Source organism: Panthera pardus, unplaced genomic scaffold (genome assembly GCF_024362965.1).
Source record: "Panthera pardus isolate Hobbes unplaced genomic scaffold, ASM2436296v1 HiC_scaffold_25, whole genome shotgun sequence".
Taxonomy (NCBI): Eukaryota; Metazoa; Chordata; class Mammalia; order Carnivora; family Felidae; genus Panthera; species Panthera pardus.
Window position 1 is genome coordinate 16,985,441 of NW_026526821.1, and position 24,179 is coordinate 17,009,619.

Below are 24,179 nucleotides of genomic sequence, written 5' to 3' on the forward strand. Positions count from 1 at the left end.
CAGAAGGTGAGGGAGGTGCAGGAGTCTAGAAGGTGCAGGAGGTGCAGAAATGCAGGTGCCCAGAAGGTGCAGGAGGTGCAGAAGGTGCAGGAGGTGCAGAAGGTGCGGGAGGTGCAGGTGTGCAGAAGGTGCAGGAGGTGCAGAAGGTGTGGGGGGTGCAAGAGGTGCAGGAGATGTAGGAGATGCAGGACTGCAGAAGGTGCAGGAGGTGCAGGAATGTAGGTGCACAGAAGGTGTAGGAGGTGCAGGAGTGCAGGAGGTGCAGGAGATACAGGAGGTACAGAAGGTGCAGGAGGTGAAGGAGGTACAGGTGTGCAGGAGATGCAGAAGGTGCAGGAGTGCAGGAGGTGCCGGAGGTGCAGGAGGTGCAGAGGTGCAGGAGGTGCAGGTGTGCAGGAGGTGCAGGAGGTGCAGGAGGTGCAGAGGTGCAGGAAGTGCAGGTGTGCAGGAGATGCAGGAGGTACAGGAGATGCAGGAGGTGCAGAAGGTGCAGGAGGTGCAGGAGGTACAGGTGTGCAGGAGATGCAGGAGGTGCAGAGGTGCAGGAGGTGCAGAGGTGCAGGAAGTGCAGGTGTGCAGGAGATGCAGGAGGTGCAGGAGGTGCAGAGGTGCAGGAGATGCAGGAGGTGCAGAGGTGCAGGAGGTACAGGTGTGCAGGAGGTGCAGGTGTGCAGGAGATGCAGGAGGTGCAGGAGGTGCAGAGGTGCAGAGATGCAGGAGATGCAGAAGGTGCAGGAGGTGCCGGAGGTGCAGAGGTGCAGGAGGTGCAGAGGTGCAGGAGGTGCAGGTGTGCAGGAGGTGCAGGAGATGCAGGAGGTACAGGTGTGCAGGAGGTGCAGGAGATGCAGGAGGTGCAGGAGGTGCAGAGGTGCAGGAGGCTGTGTGTGTTGGTTAGACACAAGACAAAACGCCAGCAGCTTGCTTTCATCAAATAATGTATTCCAGCGCCTTTTATAAGCATTTTATGAATATTAAGTCACTTGATTCTCAATTGTTACTTCCACTGGGCAGATGAGAAAAGCAAAGCACAGAAAGGGTAAGTGACTTGCTCAGAGTCACACAGCTAGTAAGTGGCAGAGCAACGTTTGAACCCTGGGCGGTCTGGCTCTAGCAGCCTGTGGGAAGGATGATTTTGGTCCTGATTCCATCCCTCTCTAACGTGGGATGCCTTCCCTTCTACCAGAGGTATGCATGAGGTCATGGGGTGAGTCTCAAGGATGGGGTAAGGTAATTTTTTAAAAGCCAAAATGGTAATCATTCGTTTTGTTCAGTCTGAGCATTCTTAGGTCATGATATCTAAATGCCTTGTGCCCATAGGGAGGATCTGGGAACCATGGGTAGGTCTACATTCTGTTCCAGGCTCAGAGACAGACCTGGGTGGCCTGGGGGAACCCTGGGGGTGAGGTCAGGAAGTGACACCCATCTTCTTCATTAGCGGGTGGGGGGGGGGGGTAGGGCAGGTAGGGGGAGTTTTGATCTCTAAGTCCTATCTCTACATGTAGAGCCCTCATCTGAGAGAAACCATTTTTCCATTTTCATTTTTTTTTAATTTAGGAAAACATGCCCAAATCAGCTTTATAACAATCTCAGTGCTGGTTTTATGAAACGCAACATTTCCATTGAAGCCACCAGCAGAATCACTTCTGTCAGCCACCAGCCTTGTAAAAGGAATGAATGCATTTTCTGTGCCCATAATCATTCCTCTATGGGAATGAGGTCGATTTCAATGACTATCTAATAAAGGAATAACTTAACATTTGAAAAAAAAATCAGAATCCTGAGGAACCCTAGAGGCAAAAGGCAAAGGGAATTTGATCTGATGGAAACTGAGATCTTTTTTAAAGGAAAGCTTTATTTATTTATTTATTTTCAAAGACAAAACTACCTTTTAAAAACAGTAGGTTGCTTAATCAATAAATCTCTATTTAAAGGAATTGAATACGGAACTGATTATACAGCTGGCAAAACCTCACTATTCCTACACATTCGGAGATGGTCTAATTTAGTGAAAGGTCTGAATCAGTTTGAAGCATGTGGTTTTGTAGCTCTGACGGGCTTAATTACCTTCAACTCAGACTAAGCTGGGAAACTCATTCTTTCAGGTTGTGGCCTCCAGAGCCTGGGGGAACTTGTGGCAACAGGTAATAAGAATGGTTTGTAATTAGCATGTCAATTGAGCACTATTAATCACCCACTTCCTGATATTTGCACTGTTTATTGTATAGGGGATAGATTCCGTCTGTGGTCTGGTTCCTGTGGGTGTTTGCACCCTCCAAGAAAGAGTCTTAACTCTCTCTCCTTGGACTCTGTGCATCACCACTGCACCGGTGACATACACACGAAGAAACTGAGGCTTAGGGAGAAGGGGTGCTTTCCTTGAGGTTTCAAAGCTGAGCTGCTCCTGGAACATGCCTCCTTCCGACTCCCAGTCCAGTGCTCTCTGTGACTTGTGTCAAAGCACTTAGAATATGGTTATTAATAAAAGAGGAGAATGTTTAAAAAAACAAAAGAAGAGAATGTTAGAAAATGGATCTTTGCTGCATTTTAGACATTTCCCTATAATCTTGCCAACTAACTCATGTGGCCTTTCTGTGTAGTAATAATGTGTATACAACAGTTGTTACGTACCAGGTCCTATCCTAAATACTGCATATATTCTCAGTCCTGTCAGCAACCTTATGATATGTTATTATCATCCCCAACTTATACTTAGGGAAACTGAGGACCAGAGAAGTGAAGTAAAATGCTGAAAACAGAGATTCCCACAATTTCTCTGTTCCCAGTACCCACAGTATTTCAGTAAGTTTTCCAAGTGCCCAGAGGCCAAAAGAAATACCTATTGGTCTTTTTTTCTTTTAATTTTGTTAATGATTATTTTTGAGAGAGAGAGAGAGAGACAGAGCATGAGCAGGGGAGGGGCAGATAGAAGGAGACACAGAATCAGAAGCAGGGTCCAGGCTCCCAGCAGTCAGCACAGAGCCCAATGCAGGGCTTGGACTCAGGAGCCATGAGATCATGACCTGAGCTGAAGCCAGATGCTTAACTGACTGAGCCACACCTCCCTAGTAGTCTTATTTATTGAGTAGTTAGGTACAAACAAGTTAAAGATAGTTATTTCATCACAGCGTAGTAGCCATTTGAAAAAATAACTCACATAAACTGAAAGAAAAAAATTTTATTCCGTCTGATATAACACCATCACGTAGCAACGGGATGTATGTGCCCATTGGGTACTGCACAACTTTTTAAAACTTAGAATCAGATGGGACATTGCTGTCCTCATTTCTTGTTCTACACTGATTTTCACATGGTGTTTGTTTTTTATCTCTGTAACCACTGAAAACCCAGATTTGAAAAGATATGATGTCGTCAGAGGGAACGTGGCACAGATTAATGTTCACAGGGTGGCCGCTGTGTACTTAGGTCATGATAGGTTTGCGGTTGTGTGACACACACCGGTGTTTCTAACACTTGAAATAACCCATGTTACCCCTGTGTGTTTGCTGCAGTGCACAGGCGTTTCTTGGCACACGCTTTGGGAACTGTGGGCCTGAGGGGGGAGGGCCAGCAGACTTGAGCTGAAGCAGTCTAGCTCCTGAGCCCACATGCTTGGTACTGGGCTCTTTGGCCCAGTGCAATCCATCCAGTAGTGCAACCCATCCCGTAGCCCTTACTCTGTAGGGCATGGGCTCATTCATTCAGCGGATGTTTGGTGAGCTGCTACTCTACTGCAGACCTTGTGCTGTGGCTGGGGTTGGCCAGGGACAAAGACAGATTTCCTCCAGGGCCTGTTTTTTAATCATCTTGTCATGTAGGCAAAGAATTGCAATTCAACTGTAAGAGAAGGATGTATAAAACACCACCTCATCCCGGGAGGGGAGCCTGGAGGTGATGTGGGGTGGGGCCGATGTAAGTGCCAGGAGAGCTTATGTGGGCTACGGTGATAGCAATGTGGTTTGGGGAATGAGATCATGCTGTCCCTTCCCATTCTGTGCAAGTCAGATCACTCCAGAATTGTATACTGGCTGGAGAAGAGACAAAGAGGGGTTTCGGTGGGCATCTTGCCACCTCTGAGGGCTAGTGTGGGCAGAAGCAGGAGGTATGAACCAATCATAAGCCTGTGATAAAGAACTTTGGGCAAATATAGTGCTGAGCACCCTGTCACTGAAGGTACGTAAGAAAGGGTATGTGATAGGGACCCACTTCAGAGGGGGCTGGGCCAGCTGGCCCTTGAGATCCCACCCAACTCCAAAAGGGGATGATTTGGGGAAGCTGTCCTCTCACTGTCCACAGCTGTCTCCCCCTTCTCACTGGCTCTGAGATTCCAGCATGCCTGTCACTGGCCTTGAGACAGCACTGCTCTTGTCTCACCCGTGGAGACTGGTTTCTGGAAACTGATTTCTCTTGGTTCATTTAAAACGCATTTGTCTTGGGACTTCAGCGGCAGCTCCTGTGTGAGGTCAGGGGTGAGGGCGGGAGGGAGGAAGGGCTGTTGCCCCACACCCTGCAGAGGCTGGAGGGGCCCGCCCATTGCTGGAGGTGGAGGCTGGGCATCTGATCACCCTCACTGCTGCCAAAGTGACGTTTGCACAGTGCACCTTGCCTTAGCCCTCCCTTGCTCAGGATTCCTCCTGCGCCTTCCCACTGTTTTCTGGATAAAGTCCAAACTGCCGCGCTTGGCACTGGCCCCATCCGTCCCAGAGGCCCTGCAATCAGTTATCTTGGGTGACTCCTTTCTCTGAAAACAGAGTCCTCCAAGCCCACATGGCTTTGCTTGTGCTGTTCCCTCTGCCTGGTTTACTTTTCCTTATTTGTCCACCTGATAAATCCCCCTCATCCTCCTCAGCTCTCTCCTTTGCTGTGGAGGGTTGAAAACAACCACCATCCATTGAACTCACGGTCTGTAGTTTGGCAATTTGGGCAGAGCTCAGCCGGGTGGTTCTTGCGGGCTAGGCTGGGCTCGCTCGTGGTCTGCAGCGTGGGGGCACCAGGGCTGGCTGGCTTATGGTGGCCTCCTCTGGGTCGTCTGAGATGGTGGGCAGGGCTCTCTCTGCGTACGGCTCCGGAGGTCTCTCATTCTGCTGCGTGTTAGCCCAGCTTTTTTCACACGGTGGCTTCCGAGAGCTGCCAGAGAGGACAAGCCCCAGGCCCAAGAGTGTTTCAAACCTCTGCCCGCATCATGTTTGCTGACATCCTCTTGGCCCACACGAGTCACCTGATTGAGCCCAGAGGATGGACTGGGAGGGCATTCGAAATAACATAGCAGGAAGTGCAGATACGAGATGCGAGGGGGATTTGGTGCCATCTTTCACAGCCGGACAGCCTTCATGCCAAAGAGGGTCTGAGCTCAGTAGGCTGGAAGCTCCCGGAGGCCTTGGTTTGAAGTGCATTTCCTCAGAACCTGGCACAGAGCAGATGCTCGCTAATGACTGACTTCTGCTTCAGTACCTGTGAGGCCACCTTGAGGTTTTGGCTTAGGGAACCCAGGGAGCCCCAGGGGAAGCCAGTACAGGCTGGGGGAAGGAGAGACAGACAGTACTTCACAAACTTGTGCTCAGGGCTCAAGGGTCCAATTTGTCCCAGAGAGCGATCAGATCTGATTCAGCCACAGTCTGGTCTCCACCTTTAAATGTTGGGAACTGCATAAATCAGCACATTTCCCCCCAAGCGGAGTCTATATACAGCACTACCAGGCTGCTCGCCATAATTAGGCCTCCAGCAATGATTGTTTTTGCTCCCTGTGTTTTATCACCAGCCTTGCAGGGGAAGGGGAGGGGTAAGATCAGGGTTATGATGTTTGTGTGCGAGCCCAGTATTTGAGAGGTCTGGGGGCCAAGTGCAAATGGAGGCTCCGGTCTGGAGCCTCCTCTTTTCTATCACACGCTTTTGTCTTGCACTGTGAGGGGTTTCCCTCCGTGCAGGCGATCATGTCTGAGTCCTCCCCACCTCCTCATCCCCCTGCAAATAACCTCCTTTTGGCCCTTTGGGACTAGGGGTGCACACACTGGGGTCAGTGCACCCATGGGGAGAAGGACCCAGGGAAGGATTGGAGAAGGTCCTGGAGGCAGGCATTTAGGCAGGGAATTCGGGGTCCTGGGAAACTGCGACATGACCTAGGAGGGAGTGGCGGCTTACAGGAGGCACATTCTCTTGATCGTTCGGATTTGTTGCCCTCTGAGGGGACATTGGCCATTGGAAGGCCAGAGAATGTCCCTCTAAAGTAGGAGTACAAGGCAAGGAGGCCCTGGTTGCTAGACTCTAAGGCTGATTCTCTTTGTGTGTGTGTGCAAAGCTAGAGAGGCATGGAGGTCCTGAACTCTGACCCTGTCACACTGCCGGCAGGACAGGGCCTCCCCCACGTTCTAGGAGTCGCCTGCGTAAAGCCAGGCCTGTTCACTGTTCTGGAAGCAGCAACCATCACCCCCCAAATTTACAAAGGCCTCTACTGATATGAAAGTCTCTCATGTCTGTTTCTATTTGGCTGTCACCGTAGACTTATGACCTCACTAAGAAAGGATGAGGCTCTCACTGAATGGATGAGGAAGCTGAGCCTCAGACGAGTGACGTGACTTGCCACACGCCACACTCCTATCAGCGGTGGAGGAAGGCTTGAGCCCTCCCGGTGGACGCCATGGGCAATGCTCCTGTTGCTGACTGTAAAGTAGATCTTACTCTAAATATCACAGAATTTAGAGTAGATCTTAAATGTATCAGTCTATCACTCACACCTGTAGTTGTTTGAACATTCCCTCAATGGTAGCAATTTGGGTTGCGTCCAGTTTTTTGCTGTTGTAAACAACGTGGCAACGAGCCTCCTTGTACTGGCAACGCGCCTCCTTGTACTGGCAACGCAGTGTCAAGGTCTGGAGTAGAATCTGACCACCGTTGGGAGCAGTTACTGAAGCTTGCTCAATCTCCATGTCCCCTTCCATGTAACAACGGTACTAATACCGTCTTCGTGAGTTACAGAATAAATGAATGGATGGATGATAGTGGTGATGGGGATGATGGTGATGATGGTGGTGGTGATGACGTCTGGTCTGCCTGACAATTATGTTCCTTGTTGGGTATTCTGGTTTACATGCTAGGCTCTGGTGACCTTTGCTGGTCTGAGGCAGCATTTCTGCCTATCCTATCCTGGGATATCCTGGGCCTAGCATATCCTGGGACCCCCACCTCACCTAGGTCCTATGCTTTTCTCTACTTACGCTTGCTCTCTGACTGTGGCTTTAAATATCACCTAAATGCTGATGCTTCCAGGTCTTCCTGTCTAGTTATGACTATCCCACTGAGTTCCACATTCATACATGCATCTTCTTTGCTGAGTCTTTGAAAGTATCCCAGCTCTTCCTCCGCCTCTGCTACTATAGTCCAAGCTTTCATCACCTCTCTTGCTCTTTTCCAATTTCCTTACTGAACATTTAGATTGTTTGCATTAAAGCTTTCTGGTTTTATGATAAATTCTTTTTTTTTCTTCTTTAAGTTTTTATTTAAATATTCTAGTTAGTTAACGTACAGTGTTATTAGTTTCAGGTGTACAATTTAGTGATTGAACACTTCCATACATCACCCAGTGCTCATCATGATGAGCGCACTCCTTAATGCCCATCACCTAGTTCACCCAGCTCGCCACAGACCACTCCCTGGTAACCATCAGTTTCTTCCCTATAGTTAAGAGTCTGTTTCTTGGTCTGCCTCTCTCTTTTTTTTCCCCCATGTTGATTTGTTTTGTTTCTGATATTTTTCAACTTAAGCATTTTGCTCTAGGCATTGCTTTAGTCTATTCTCCCAAATTTTGACATGTAGTACTTAGTTTTATAATTCTATAAATTCTTATAATTCTACAAATAGTTATTAATCCATAAGTTATGTAGTATGTTAATTTCCAGATATAAGAGAATTTGTCAGTTATCTTTGCTGATTTTATTGCATATGGTCAGCAAAAGAGCCTAATTGATCTTTTGATCTTTTGAAATTTATTTTGGTTTATTTTAACAGTCAGTTTTTATAAATGTCCTGTGTGTGCTTGACAAGAATGTTGGCCGATTCTAAGGTTAAGCATTCTGTATACATGGATCAGCTTGCTGATTGAAACATTCGTTTGTCTGCCTGATTCATTTCCAGGAGAGATTAAAGAAAAAAAATAAATAATTTTTGTCTCTAATTCTATAAGTTGGCATTTTACGTATTTTGAAGCTACATTTTTTAATGGAAATATATGCTCGTGGGTGGTTATTTGAAAATCTGTTATTCTTTCTTATGATATTATGGTTTGCATTGGATTCTGTTTGTCACATCTTAGGACTGCTACTATGAAGGTGACTGTAGCTTTCTTTTGGCTCATATTTGCCCGATATATAATTTTTAATTCTTTTCTCTTTAATCTCCATATCCTTTTGTTTTAAGCATTTGCTTGTAAACAGCACATCTTGGATCTTGTTTTGCTTATTCAATCTTAGATTCTCTCTCTTTTTTTTTAATGTTTGTTTTTGAGAGAGAGAGAAAGAGAGAGAGTGTGAGTGGGGAGGGGCAGAGGAAGAGGGGGACAGAGGATCTGAAGTGGTCTCTGTGCTACCAGCAGAGAGCCTGATGTGGGACTCAAACCCACGAACCTGTGGGATCATGACCTGAGCTCAAGTCAGATCTCAACCAACTGAGCCATCTGGTGCCCCAGATTCTCTATCTTTTGGTTGATGACTTCAACCCATTTATCTTTATTATAAACACTGTTATATTAGGCCTCATTTTTTGCTGTTTTATTTCATATTTCCCATTTAATTGTGCTTTCTTTTTGTTTTCTTTTTTCTCCTTTATTACCTTTTAGTTTTCTTTTGTCCATCAGCTGGTGAAGAAACTGTGTCACATCCATACAGTGGAATACTACTCAACAATAAAAAAGGAACAAACTACTGATAAATGCAATAACTAGGCAACTTTTAAAAGCCTTGTATTAAGTGAAAGAAGCCAGACTAACATGTTTCCATTTACATGGCATTCTGGAAAAGACAAAACTATAGGGACAGAAAACAGATAAGTAGTTGTTAAGAGCTGGAGGGTAGAGGAGAGGTTAACTCGAAAGTGGCAAGAGGATTGTTTTTGGATGATGGAAATATTCTATATCTTGATTTTGGTCATGGTTTCATGATTCCATGTATTTGTCAAAATTCACTGAAATGTGTACTTCAAAAAAGTGAATTTTACCATGTGTAAATTGTATCTCATCTTAAAAAAAGGAAAGATAGGGGGCACCTGGGTGGTTCATTCAGTTGGGTGTCTGACTCTTGGTTTTGGCTCAGGTCGTGGTCTTGTGGTTCATGGGTTGGAGCCCTGCATTGGGCTCTGTGCTGGCAGCGTGGAGCCTGCTTGGGATTCTCTCCTTCTCTCTCTCTGTCCCTCCCCTGCTCGCTCTCTCTCTTAAAATAAATCAACTTTAAAACTTCCTGATCAAAGGTCTCCTTATCCAAGGGCTCCTCCTTAACCTCTCCCTGTCCCCAACCCTTTTTCACCACCAGTGTACTTGAGATTTGCTAATTGTATGTCTTTTCTGGAATCCAAGCCCCATGAGAGCAGGGGCTTTGTCTGTTTTGTTCGCTACTGCATTTTCTGAACAGTGCCTGACACACAGGAAGAGCTCAAGGAAGAGTTAACAAATTCACTGAGACAACTAGATCCTAGACCAGTGCTGTCAACAGAAATAGAATGTGAGCCATAAATGTGAGCTGCATATACAATTTAAAATTTTCTAGTTGCCTCATTGAAAAAGTAAAAGGGAACAGGTAAAATTGAGTTTTTAATAATGTGTTTCATTCTACTTAATCGATTCAAAATATTATTTCAACATGCAAATCATATAAAAATTATGAATGAGATATTTAAGATTAGTTTTTCATACCAAGTCTTTGAAACTTGAAATATATTCTACACATATGGCACATCTCAAATTTGGCTCGTTCACCTTTCAATGTCCAGTAGCCACATGTGGGTAGTGGCTGCCTCATTGGACAGCACAGTTCTAGAAAAGGGCAAAGACTTGTCCCAGGGTCCAGAAGTAGATTTTCTCTCAAGGGGCCTGTTCTGTTGTGGGAAGTAATTCTGAATCAATAATGACTTTTGGATTTAAAAGTAGACAGTGAGGGGGCGCCTGGGTGGCTCAGTCGGTTAAGTGTCTGACTTCGGCCTAGGTCATGATCTCACCGTTCCTGAGTTCCAGCCCCACTTCGGGCTTTGTGCTGACAGCTCAAGAGCGAGCCTGTTTCAGATTCTGTGTCTCCCTCTCTCTCTCTGCCTCTCCCCCACTCACTCTCTGCCTCTGTCTCTCAAAAATAGATACACATTAAACAAAATAATAAAAGTAAACAGTGAATGATGGAATTAGAATATCAGAGTTCTGCAGTACCCAAGGAAATAACGGATCTAGGTAATGACCATGGGTGGTTGCTGACATCAGTAGAGAGGTCAGTTGGCACCACCTGCCTCCTGATAGCAGACATAACAAGAGATGAAGACAGAATCTGAATAAACCTTTGGATTCAACTCCCACTGACAGAATGTACAACTTAGAAGTCTGAGGAACATGTTAAATGTTACCATAGGGGTGAAACCAACAAAATCCCAAGTGTGGGAAATGTGACCAGGTTCTTTCAACAAATGAATTTCAAGTGAAACAAACCAAAAACCATCCCCCCCACAACCATTCCTCCCCCCAAACACACACAAAAAAACCCAAATGGAGGAGAAACCTATAGATTAAAAAAAACCTCCCACTCTTTTCGCTGCTGAAGAGAGAAGCCATATGGAGAGGCCCAAAGAAAGAGAACCCAGGCACCTCAGCTGAATGCAGGGAGGTGTTGGAACCACCACCATGTGGGGCAGAAGAACCGCCCAGTCAAAACCCAAAGATTGGTAAGCAAAAATAAATAATAAATTGCTATTGTTTGAAAAAAAAAAAAAAGACTCAAAAGACATTGCAACATGTAGTTGCAACATGTAGACTTTATTAGGATTCTGGTGAATAAACTGTAGAAAAGCATTTATGAATTCATGAGACACTTACCCAGTTGTCAAGATATTGTTTGGATATTTGAGGATATCAAGGACTTAATATGATTTTTTTGGTGAGACAGTGGTATTGTGGTTACCTTGTAAAAGTACTTATTTTAGAGAGACATAAGAACACATTTAGGGGTGAAATTATATGTTGCCTGGAATTTGCTGGGAAATAATTTGGAAGGGGTAAGCAGGAGGGAAGGGTAAAGAGGAAGCCAGATCAGCCATGCACTAACTGGCGAAGCAGAGTGATGGGTATCTGGGAGTTTGTGACTACAGTTCTCGCTACTTTTGGGTATGTTTAAAGTTTTCCATAATAACATGTAGAAAAAGGAACAATAAACGGCTGATCTGCTCTTCTGGGCACGGCATCTCCTCACACCTGCAACTCCTATTGCGGGGGGGGGGGGGGGGGGGGGGCGGGGGGCCTGAGGCTGGCTGGGCGTGAACTGCACTCCCCGAAGGCTCCAGGAGGTGGCGCCGCCGGTTCTCTGCTCCTTGGCTGTTGCTAGAGGGCTTCAGAGCTACTGGGACCCCCTGCCCCTGCCACCTCCCCAGACTCCCAGAGGCTGCTGGAGTCTCTGCTCTTTCCTACATGGCAGGGTTTGGGGAGGGTGGAACCTGGGTCCAGCGGGGACTTTCCCTTTCCACTGCGTGTTCCAGGCTGCCCCTGACCTCTATCCTTCAGAGCTGTGGCCACCCCTGATCTGCCAGCCTAGGCTGGGGGAGGGACCTTGTCTTGGTGTTGGGTCACCCCACCTGGTCTAGGCTCCTGAGCTCCACCTTGATCCGGGGTCCCTATCCCATCCCCTCTGGCCTCCCACACCTGGAGGTTGAATTCCTGCACCCACTGTGGGTCAAGTGTATCAGCCCTGCTGCCCTGCACCTCCACTGCTGCCTGTCCCCCATGCCTTCATTCCAGACCCCTCTCTCAGGGATGGGGAGATGTCCCTTGTGTCTGGGCCTCCAGGTGCAAGACCCCCATTTGGAAGCAGACCCATGTCTGTGGGTGGACTTGGCTGTGGTATTGAGCTGAGTGAGCACTGGACCAGGAGTCAGTAAATTTAGGTCCCAGACCAGCCTCCCTGGGGAATAAGTCATGTCCCTTCTAAAAAATGCAGCAGCTGGAACTGTAGAATAATGGTTTTCTGACTTAAAAAAAAAAATGTTTATTTATTTTTGAGACAGAGAAAGACAGAGCATGAACAGGGGAGGGTCAGAGAGAGGGAGACACAGAATCTGAAGCAGCCTCCAGGCTCTGAGCTGTCAGCACAGAGCCTGACACGGGGCTCGAACTCACGGACCACGAGATCATGACCCGAGCCGAAGTCAGATGCCCAAGCGACTGAGCCACCCAGGCACCGCAATGGTTTTCTGACTTTTTAGAGAAGTGAAACTCTATTTCCAGAACCCCAATATGTGAAATCAACAGGAGTGGAGCATCCTGGTTCCATATGGGAGAAGTTTAGTCCTCTGGCCCCTCTTACCCATCCCTCCCCTCAGAGTGGAAAACACTGGGCTTCCTGATCTCTGGGTTCCTTATATTTCTCACTGGCTGTCAGCCCAAGAGTTCAGTTCCTACAAGTTGGTCTCAAGCTCTAATAAGTCCTGGCATCCATCCATCCATTTAACATTTACCAAACTTGTACTCCCTGCTGAACCCCCAGTGAAACTAGTTGACCAGTATGGGGACTCTGTCCTCTATGGGTCCACAGCCTGCTGAGCAGACAGCACCATCTGAGGCATGCCACACAAGCAAGTGGTCCCAAATTCAGGGAACACAGAGGTCTGGATGCCTGCCAGCTTGAGGAAGCCAGGGAAGCCTTCTTGGAGGAGGTGACACTTGAGTGATCTTGAGGAAATGCATGTAGAGAATGAATTGGAAGGGAAGAGGAGGGTCTGGAAGACAATGGGAAACTTTCTTTCTTGATGCAGTCATTTAGAAGGGACTCCCAAAAAGCACAGGGCAGAGCAGTTACTCCAGACTATGGTTTGGGTGGAGACCAAGTGCTTCACCGTAGATACCCTGCATGACACTTTGGATGAGCATTTATCTAACGGGCCACCCACACAGATGAAGCAGTGAGAAACACCACTACAGCATGTCTGGGAGGAAATTCACTTCCTTCACACAGTGCAATTGCCAATAATTGGTGTTGCTGAGAACATGAATAGCTTCATGGGCCCCAAATGAAAGACTAAATCCCAAGTGTTCATTCCAAGTGCTGGGGGTGCATCAGTAAGAAGATGCCAAGATTTTAAAGCCCCCCCTTCTTGGGCAGAATGCCTCTCCATCCACAAATAGAAACTTGCTGAGATTTTAATTAAGAACAGTGTACATAAAACTCACTGTTCCCAAGTAAACAAATATTAAGCAAGATACTTTGCTTTCGTGTTATGGGCTCTTAAGAGATGGGAAAAGTAGGGACAGGAGGGGTGGGTGGAAGATATTGAGGGGGAAGAGGAAGAAAGACTCAGACTAAGAAGAAAATAGATTCCAGGTTGGAGAGGGAGAGCAGACGAAAGGCAGACATATATGCTCCAAAGAAAAGAGAGGAGGAGAGGAGGCAGATGGAAGGTTCTAGCTTCTTCTCTTCCCACAGCTTTCTTTTGTCTCAGGGCCCCACTTTCTGGCTTAGTTTACATCAGGTTCTGATAGCTACTAGTTTGTTAGTTGGAGACCAATGCTGTTGTTACAGTCAGTTCTTCCCTTGGGCTTTGTAGCAGACACTGGTGATGACTCATACCCTTATTTGGCCCTCAGCATTCCCAAATATGCTGAGGGTATCCTACTTGAGGCACTGGCCACTCTCTGCTCAAGGACATCCCTTAGCCCTGGTGCGTGGGCAGGCTGCAATTACTGGAGAGTTAATGCCCCTGGAATTGGAGAATAACTACCCAGATCCCTTTGTCCTTCAGTGGGTCAATTCATAGGTGAGTCAGTACTGTCTCCCAGAGTCCCTGTAGGATCAAGTTGTAGTCACCCACGGTGGTAACTGGGTGGATAACATGCTATTAGTTCCATCCCTTCTCTGTCTTTCCTCCCCTCTCCCCTGCTGGTGCCTCCTGGGGTCATCTCCCAAATAAAACACTTGCACCCGAACCCTTGTCTCAGGGTCCCCTTCTGGGGGAACTCAACTCTAAAAAGACTTCATAGAGCACGATTTTATTTTGAGGATTTCATTAGCCCTCCAGAATTAGGCCAAGCCTGTTTGCAATGTGGAGTGACTGATATCCTTCTATTGTCAAGGTTTTGAATTGAGGCTTATTATTGCGTTTTGAAGGTCTCTTGTCTCAGAAGGATGGTTTAGGGTTTAAAAAGTTACTCTGAGACTGTTCAGTCAATGTGGGCTGCTATAATGAAGTACCATAGGCTGAGTGGCTCATAAACAACAGACATTGATTTCTCACAGTTCTGGAGGCTGAGAAGACGGGGCTCAGGATGCCGGCAGGGCTAGGCTCTGGCGAGGGCCTCTTCTGCGTTGCAGACTGCTGACTGTTCTTTGTGCCCCTGTGTGGTGGAGGAAGAGCCAGCTAGCAATCTGCCCTCTTCTTATAAGGACACTCATTCCATTTATGGAAGCTCCACTCTCATGAGCAAGCCACCTCCCAAAGGCCCCAGCTCCAAATGCCATCACATTGGAATTAGAATTTCAACATAGGAATTTAGGGGTGGGGGGGTACAGACATTCAGCCTGTAATAGGGACCTTAGAGTTAATGGTCAGTTTACTAAAAAGTACCTGAATGTTTCCATTTGTTTTTTTAATTGTTTAAAAAGCTTAGAGAGAGAGAGAGAGAGAGCGCACACAGAGGAGGGACAGAGAGAGAGGGAGACACAGAATCCAAAGCAGGCTCCAGGCTCTGAGCTGTCAGCACAGAGCCCGATGCGGGGGTTGAACTCACAAAGCACAAGATCATGACTTGAGCCGAGGTGGGACACTTGACTGACCGAGCCACCCAGGAGCCCCCTGATGTTTCTTTTTCTAAGTCCTGTGATATATCTGGATGCCTGGGAAGACATTCACTAGAAGTGTGTAAATGCTCAGCTGTGCTCATCGTTCAATCATTCATTCTCTTTCACCATGAAGTAAGTTTTTATGAGCAAACACATGCGTGTGCCAGGCATCCCTGCCCTGTGAACTTGTTCTCCTGAGTAGCTTGAAATTGGGTTTCTGATGAGCTTTTGGTCCATTTGTTTCTTCATTCAATATTTACTGAGAGCTTCCATGTGCCTAGTGCTGAGCTAGGCCCTGGGCAAACAGAGATGGCTAAGGCAAGGACTGCATTTCCCAGAAGCCTAGAAGCCAGAAGGCTGAGATGGACATTTTCCACATATGGTGGAAATGTTTCTTGTGACAGATATACCTGCAGAGTCACCGGGGGAATGAAGGAGAGATGGGCTCATTTTACCTTGGTGGCTCGGAAGGGTTAGAAAGTCTTCATGGAGGAGGGGACCCATGAGTGGAGCCTGGAGCATTGAGGGGAGGCAAAACGGTGTGAGCAGAGGTATGGCAGGACCAGGAGCTGCAAAGGCTGTAGTGAGGCTGCAGCCAGAGAGTCTTTGGTGCTAAGATCTGGGAAGCAGTGCTTCCCAGTGGTTAGGACACAGGCTCTGCCTATGGACCAAAATTCTCATCTCAGGCCTGCCACTGGCTCATGATATAGCCTGGACAGGTTAGCAGCCTCTCTAAGCCTCAGTTTACCCCTCAGGCTAATACTGGGGAAGGACTACCTCCTGCATAGTCACTATCCTGGCACAGCACCTAGGAGATAGTGACTGGTGATAAAAGGAAATTATTTGTTAATGATATGCATCAAGATGCCCTGGCTGGGTTTACAAGAGAATGTAGAATTGAGAGCACTTCACCAGTTTACGTTTGTGTCAGCCGATTACTTAGGGACTGAGGAACCTCTTTGTAAAAGAGACTTGACAGTGCCCCGGGCGGTAAGAAGCAGGAAGTGCACTGAATCGGGACAAAAGGGTGCTACCCCAGAGGCTGTAGAATTGTACCATTTCCATCACCACCAGTGTTCCAATGCTTCCAGGAATGTATCCATCGACACCTGGGCAAGCACAGGGTGCCCTCATCTCCTGGAAGGACCCAGAACCCCCATGGGGAGTTATCAGTGCTTTGCATTCAGGGGATGGATGGTGCCTGTCTGGGGAGCGTGGGGACAGGCAGGACCGAGTGGCAGCACTCCAGACTTCTCACTTATCGCAAGGCCCACGTCTCACCCTTTTCAGAAGCATCTGTAGAGATGTTCTCAGAGAAGTTGGAGACCTCCCAACTGCCCACCCATCCCGGTGTCGCTCTGTAAACAGGACTGGCAGATGGGCAGTGAGACCTGCTTTGCAGAGGGCCTGGAACATGGCTCTGCTTTAACGGTTTGGGGACACCACAATCTCATGAAGATTCCTTGGATCTGGGAGATAGAAGGGACCAGAGAGAGGGAGAGCTAGGACAGCCCTACATTTGTGTACACAGAGAAATGAGGCTTGGTGAGGTGTAGGGAGTGGCTCAGAGTCACATGGCAGGTCAGGGAGCCTTTGTCTCCCTGGTCAGTATTCTGTCTATACCATTCATAGCTACGTGTTCCATTCAACCTAGGAGATCTACCAGCCTACTGGCCTCACCTCAGCCGGGTGTTCCTCATTCTGCCTCTAGAGTTCTACCATGCTCTCATTCAGCATTTGTCTGTCCGTCCGTCCATCCATCCATTCATCCATCCCTCCATCATCCATTCAGCATCCCTCATTCCTCCACCATCTATCATCCCTCCCTTCATCCCCCCATCTAGCCCAAAGCATTGATGCCATGTCTTTGCCACAGATAGTTTTTGCCATTGGTATACAAAGATGCATATTGGGTGTGTGTGGGGGGGGGGGGTAGTGAATTTGGGCTCCTCATTGAAACTGGTAGGTCTGGATTCATAGCTATTCCAGTAAATATTTTGCCTCTGATTTCCCCATCACTCCTGCATCTACTCATCTATTGAACCAGCCTCCATCCATTTGTAACTTGTAGTCCCTTTGACTCATATTTTCCTTTCCTCCTTCCCATGTGGAAGTTTGCTATCAGTCTGAGCTATCATTGCTGGGCATGATGGGGAGATCCAAGGATGACTTTCAGGGCCAAGGGGTCTGGCATGGCTCTGGTTTTTCAGGGAAGATTGGAACCATCTTCAGAGGCCACCGGACATGGAGAAGATGGGAGAGAACTTTCCAGAAAAAACCTTGAGTCACAGGTAAGGGCTACAGTAGTACATTTCCCCCTTGTCTCCTGAATGTCATGAAAAATATTACCCTCTCCTTGGGTTAGTCATGAAAGGGACTTACTCTTTTGTATTTAAGTCTTGCTTATTTGAGTCAGGTCTCTTTGGTTGTAAGTGAAAGACACTCATGTGCTGGTAATAGTTGTAGTAGTAGAACAACATGGAGCCTGAGAGCTCACAGTTTCAACCACCAGGGAGGGATAAGTTCAATTCTGTTAGTTCCAAGTCCAAAATCCCAGGGAAGGGTTCACCTTAGGTCAAGAACCCAGCTGTGGCCAGGGGAGTGAGGTCATAGTATATGAAATGTCTGCTTTTGTAGTAGCCATGGGAGTGGTGGCAAAGGCTCCCACCAAAGACAGTTGGTGAGCTGGGTTGGTGAAATATTTTTTCGATAAAGGTTTGTTCAGAATGCTCATGTGGGAGAGGGTCTGGAGATACCAGTGCCTTTGCTCCAAAGGTGCTCAGTTTGACCTCAGTATATTTAGTTTATCATCAGGTTTAATAAGCTCCTCCAGGCACTGATGCTTGTCTTCATTACCTCAGACTCCAAAGGCCACAGCGACTACAAAGGGTCCTGGGGCTGGTGGCCTGGCCTTTGTGGTATTCGTGGTCTGAAAGAGACATGACCATGCCCCAAGCCAGCCTTCCCTCATCCCCTGCTGCCTGTCTTCAAGGAGATGTGTTAGAACAGAAACAGCAGTCCCTGGTATCATACTGAGTGAAGTTCATCCTGTTACTAAGTCAGGACTAAATCAGAACTTGGGGAAGGCATGAGGACTCTTCAGCCTCAGTTTCCTTGTCTATGAAATAGGGACAAAACTTTCACTTTATGTAGGTAAGATATAACTGACACCGCTATGTCAAACTTGAAGGAGCATCAGATCCACCTGGAGGCCTTATTCCTGGGACCCACTCCCAGAGTTTCTGATTCAATGGGTCTAGAGTGGGGCCTTCCAACATTTGAATTTTTAACAAGCTTCCAGTGATGCTGCTGCTGCTGCTCGTTAGGGATCACATTTTGAGAACCATGGGTCCACATTTACAGTGGTCCTCAACTGAGGGCAACTCTGCTCCCCTTCTGCCTCTACCCTCACCCCAACCAGGGGACATTGGGCAATGTCTGGAGATAATCTTGTTGTTGTGATTGGGTGAAGGGCTGCTATTGACATCTAGTGGGTGAGGGCAAGGATGCAACAACCCCCCCCCCCAAAAGAATTATCCAACCCAAAATGTCAGCAGTGCTGAGGTCGACAACCCCTTTTGTAGAATAAGGCCCTGGTCCTAGTTCTACTTCATAGCTGTGCTACCCTGGCAAAATCACTTCATTTTTCTGAGCCTCACAATCATGGAGAATTAGTTCTAGAAACTTTGTATCTCTAATGTTCAACAACTTTAGTTAACAAACATTTATGGTGTGCCGACTGCATGCAAAACATGGTAGCATCTCCAGGTAAGGGATTTCTCCTATAGGAGATCGCATAGTTGGCAAACACTTTGAAAATGTGGTTTGTGATTCATGTCACTATATGTAAAGACTGCTTTTACAATCGTGCATAAATAGTACTATGTTTCCCTCCCTGTCCTTGGTGGAATTTAGAAAAAAACGATGCCACAGCACCATAGCTGTTTATTTTTGTTAATATGTCATCATTGCATGCACTAATGAGTCCTTTTGGGGCATCAGCATGCTAATTGGTGATGGTGACTATGGGCATGTGTGCAAATCACCGTAATCAACTTTTTCACACTTGGTTAATTGAAGGCAACCTTTTGTTTGAAAATTAATAAAATATTGATTGCAATTAGTTCTGGTCTACAATATATTGTTAATTAACAGTAGCTTTCAGTGACTAGCTAATTGAGGTAGAAAGTACAGAGAAACTGCAGGAATGGAACAGGCAAGAGCCTTCCTCAGGCAAATGTTTGGCTGTTGTCTTTGGATTCTAAGTAGCTGTTGTGGAAAAAATGGCAGCTCAGCTGGGGTGACCAATGCATCCCAGTTTGCGTGGGATCATCCTGGGTTTTCTTTTTTTATGTTTAGTTTTGAGAGAGAGAGAGAGACAGAGTGCAAGTAGGGGAGGGGCAGAGAGAGAAGGAGACACAGAATCTGAAGCAGGCTCCAGGCTCCCAAGCTGTCAGCACAGAGCCTGATGCAGGGCTCGAACTCGTGAATGGTGAGATCATGACCTGAGCCGAAGTCAGACACTCAACTGACTGAGCCACCCAGGTACCCCAGGGTCATCCTGGTTTTAACACTGAAAGTTTTGTGTCTCAGGGAACCCCTCATGCCTGGGCAAACCTGGATGGTTGGTCACCCATGGCAAACAGAAGAATTAACAAGAATGATGATGATGATGATGATGATGATGATGATGATGATGATGGAGAGGACACATAATGAGAGGGATAACTTGTGCAAAGGACACAAGGAAGGTTAAAAATATTCATGGTAGCCGTGTAATGCTTCTGGTGATGGCTGGCAATCCTTGGTATTTCTTGGCTTGAAGCTGAAATCTGCCTCTGCCTTCACATGACTTTCTCCACTTGTGTGTCTGTGTTTTTGTGTCCCTTCTCTTCTTATAAGGACACCAGTCCTATTGGATTAAGAACCCACCCTACTCCAGTATGACCTCATCTAACTAATCACATCTACAATGACCTTATTTCTAAATAAGATCACATTATGAGGTACTGGGGATTAAGACTTCAATATATCTTTTGGGGAGACACATTTCAATTCCTAACAATTGTCTAGAGACATAAGTTCCTTGCCATGTGGACCCATTTGTAGGGTATCCTTCAACATGGCAATTGTCTTTTCTTAGAGACAGCAAGGGAGAAAATCAGAGAGGAAGCCAGCAAGTTAGAGGTCTCAGTCTTTTTGTAACTTAATCTCAGAAATGATATCCCATCACTTTTACTGTATTGGAATCAGGTCACTAGGTCTAGCCCACCTTTAAAGGGTGGAGATCTCACAAGGGCCTGAATATTAAGTGGTGGTGTAATTGGGGACCATCTTGGAGGCTGCCTATCATACCCCCCAAGAGGCAAGTTTGCTGGTTTATCCACCAGATCCTACTTTTACTGGTTGAAAGCTGCTCCCAGGGAGTTTTCCTGGGTTTATTCCTGAAAGTTCTGTTCCTGGGAAACTCCTCAGTCCCAAGCAAACCAGGACAGTTGGTCACTACAACATGAACAAAGTCTGCTATCTGGGCAAAATTGAATCAAGAAACAATGACATACTAAAATCTCATGAGATGTTATGAGATTATATACCTGGATCCAAAATACCAACAGCTGAAATGCATGGAGAGGATGTGGCTTAGAATTACTCATGGAAAGTAAATCAGGGGCTTTTCTTTATTATGAGTTCAATTAGTGTCAAGCATTTGATGTAGCCCTCCAAAATCCAAATGTGACAGAGGCATTGCTGAAAGCATTGCTAAAGGAACAAAATTCACAACAGTAGGCAAAAGCTAGGACCATCAGCTGATCTGTTGTCAAAATCTGGGAGGACTCTGCACTGATTTGAGAGGACAAAGTGGGATTAGACAAAAATAAGTTCTCAGCGTGCCAAAGGAAAAGGCAAAGAGCTGGGACTAGTTGTCACAGACAGGCAAAGCGACAAAGGGCACAGGAGTTTGATTTTATGTACGAATTCTTCTAAGAAAAGATGTTCTTGTGGTGAATGTCTGAGACCCACCAGGAGCATCCATGTTGCTATGGTGATGTACTTGGTCTACCAGAAGGAGGGTAGGCTACTGTCTGTAGTTGTCTACTGAAGGGGTTCCTGGGGCAGAGGAGGACACAGGCCTTTTAGCATTTTGTTTTTTTCTGGTGTGACTTTTCCAGATATCACAGCTATGGAAAATGGTTCTCAAATTTGAGTATGATAATCATCTAGAAGATTTGTTAAAACACAGATGGCCGGACCCTACCACCAGAGTTTCTGACTCAGTAGGTCTGGGGTGGGGCCCAAGAATTGTCATTTCAGGCAAGATAGCAGGTAATGCTAATGATGCTTTGCTAGGAACTACTGACCTAGGGTAATGTGGCCCAAAGCAAATATGCAATTATATTAAAGGAGGTTAAAACTTACCTTTTAATCCTACATTCATAATTTTCTCCTAATGCTGTCCTCTCCACCGTGTGTGTGTGTGTGTGTGTGTGTGTGTGTGTGTGTGAGAGAGAGAGAGAGAGAGAGAGAGAGAGAGAGAGAGAGAGGCGGGGGAGGAGAGAGAGTTTATCCCCATTTCCAACATCTCATGGTGAAGAGGCTCCCTATTAAATCATCTAATTGTTAGACTTCTCCCACCAACCTAGCATTCTTGAAGCTGACATGATGTTAGACATTTTTGCCTCTTTATGATGTCTTATCCAGTCATCAAAACTGGGGAAAGAAACATTATGGGTCTTTCCTCTACCTAAACCCTGACTGCACATTAGAATTTCCTGGGATTTAAAAATTCCAAATGTGGAACTCAACTCAAATGAATTAAATCAGGACCTCTGGGGGAAAGTGGGACATCACCAGTTTCAAAAAGTTTCCCCACGTGATTACAATGATGTCATAAAACCAGGGCTGTGAACACTAATCTTATTGTCTGACAATAATCCTTATTGTCAGAGGTGGTAACAGGTCCTATGCACAGATAATTCTAGGTCAGTGGTCCTCAACTTTGGCTACACATTAGAATCACCTGGGGAGCTTTTAAAACTCAATTCTTGGCAGTACCCCAGACCAGTTAACTCAGAATTTCAATGCATAGGATCTATGCATCAGTGTTTTTAATATTTCTCAAGTGATTTCAGTGTGCAGCCAAAGTTGGGAACCATGACCCAGAAGTATCTCTGCATAGGACCTGTCATGGTTCCAGATCTTGGCAGGGGGATGTTAAATGCTTGGCTTAGAGCATAGGAAATATAAGGTCTGGTTCCAGCCTCAAGCGGTCCCTTGAGATACCAGCACGGCCTAGCAGTGCCGGCTCCTCAGAGGTCTGATTTTCAGGTCTGTAGAGACATTCCTCCAACCTTCTAAGTATTTTTAAAAAAATTTTAATGTTTATTTTTGAGAGAGAGACAGAGAGAGAGACAGACAGACAGACAGACCGCCAGTGGGGGAGGGGCAGAGAGTGAGGGAGACACAGAATCCAAAGCAGGCTCCAGACTCCAAGCTGTCAGCACAGAGGCCGACATGGGGCTTGAACCCACAAACCATGAGATCATGACCTGAGCTGAAGTCAGATGCTTAATTGACTGAGTCACTCAGGCACCCCCCCAAATTTAAATATTTATATATTATATATTAATTATTATTATATGATTATTAGTTATTATATATATTATATATAATGCTTTTATTTTTTGGATCTAGCTTCTTTTAACAAGCAGACCAAAAAATACCTAGGATCTAGCTTTTTTTTTTTTTTTAACCTGGACAAAAGGACAAGACAGAGGAATTCATCCCAAAAGAAAGAACAGGAAGTAGGAGTAATGGCCAGGGATTTAATCAATACAGATATAAGTAAGATGACTGAACTACAATTTAAAACAACAATTATAAGGATTCTACCTGGTCTTGACAAAAAATCATAGAAGACACTGGAGAATCCCTTTCTGCAGAGATAAAAGAGCTAAAATCTAGTCAGGCCAAAATTAAAAATGCTATAGCAGAGATGCAAACCTGAATGAATGCCATAACAATGAGGATGAGCAAAGCAGAGGAATGATTGGTGATATAGAAGATAAAATTATGGAAAATAATGAAACTGAGAAGAAGAGGAAAAGAAACATAATGGGTCATGAAGTTAGGCTTAGGGAACTCAGTGATTCTTAAAATGTAATAACATTCGTATCATAGGTATCCCAGAAGATGAAGAAAGACAAAAAGGAGCAGAAGGTTTATTTGGGCAAATTATAGCTAAAAACTTCCCTGATCTGGGGAAGGACACAGATGTAAAAATCCAAGAAGCATAGAGAGCTCCCATTAAATTCAACAAACCTGGCCATCATCTAGATATATCGAAGTCAAATTCACAAAATACAAAGACATGGCAAGAATCCTGAAAGTAGCAAGAGAAAAAAAAAAGTGCTTAACCTACAAGAGAAGACAGATCAAGTTCACAGCAGATCTGTCCACAGAAACATGGCAGGCCAGAAGGGAATGGCAGGATATATTCAACCTGCTGAATGGGAAAAATATGCATCCAAAAATACTTTGTCTAGCAAGACTGTCATTCAGAATGGAAGGAGAGATAGAGTTTCCCAGACAAGCAGAAACTAAAGGAGATTGTGCCCACTAAACCAGGCCTGCAAGAAATATTAAAAGGGACTGTTTGAGTAGGAAATAAAAGGCCCCAAACCACAAAGACTAGAAAGGAACAGAGAATATCACTGGAAATAGCAACTCTACAGGTAACACAATGGTACTAAATTTGTATCTTCAGTAATCACTCTGAATGTAAATGGACTAAATGCCCCAATCAAAAGACATAGGGTATCAAATTGGATAAAAAAACAAACAAACAAACAAACTTAAAAACAAGATCCATCCATATGCTGCCTACAAGAGACTAATTTTAGACCTAAAGTCACCTCCAGATTGAAAGTGAGGGGATGAAGAACCATCTATCATGCTAATGGATATCAAAAGAAAGCTGGAGTGGCCATACTTATTTAATACAAACTAGAGTTTAAGACAAAGATTGACTGTAACAAGAAATGAAGAAGGGCATTATATCATAATTAAGGAGTCAGTCCATCAAGGAGATCTAACAATTGTAGGGGCAGCTGGGTGGCTTAGTTGGTTAAACATCTGATTCTTGGTTTTGGCTCAGGTCATGTTCTCATGGTTTGTCAG

The 24,179-nt window shown here is 45.8% G+C and overlaps 1 long non-coding RNA gene across 3 annotated transcripts in view; it reads left to right on the top strand.

The window, feature by feature from the left end:
• The window catches only part of LOC109272426 (uncharacterized), a 135,611-nt gene that overhangs the window by 36,462 nt on the left and 74,970 nt on the right, over positions 1-24,179 (top strand). For 2 of the 3 annotated variants that reach the window (XR_002082458.2, XR_002082460.2), the window contains exon 3: positions 10,782-10,902. The exons of the other annotated variant lie outside the window; for it this stretch is intronic. This is a non-coding gene — a long non-coding RNA (uncharacterized LOC109272426). The remainder of the gene's footprint in view (positions 1-10,781; positions 10,903-24,179) is intronic. 3 annotated transcript variants of the gene reach the window in all.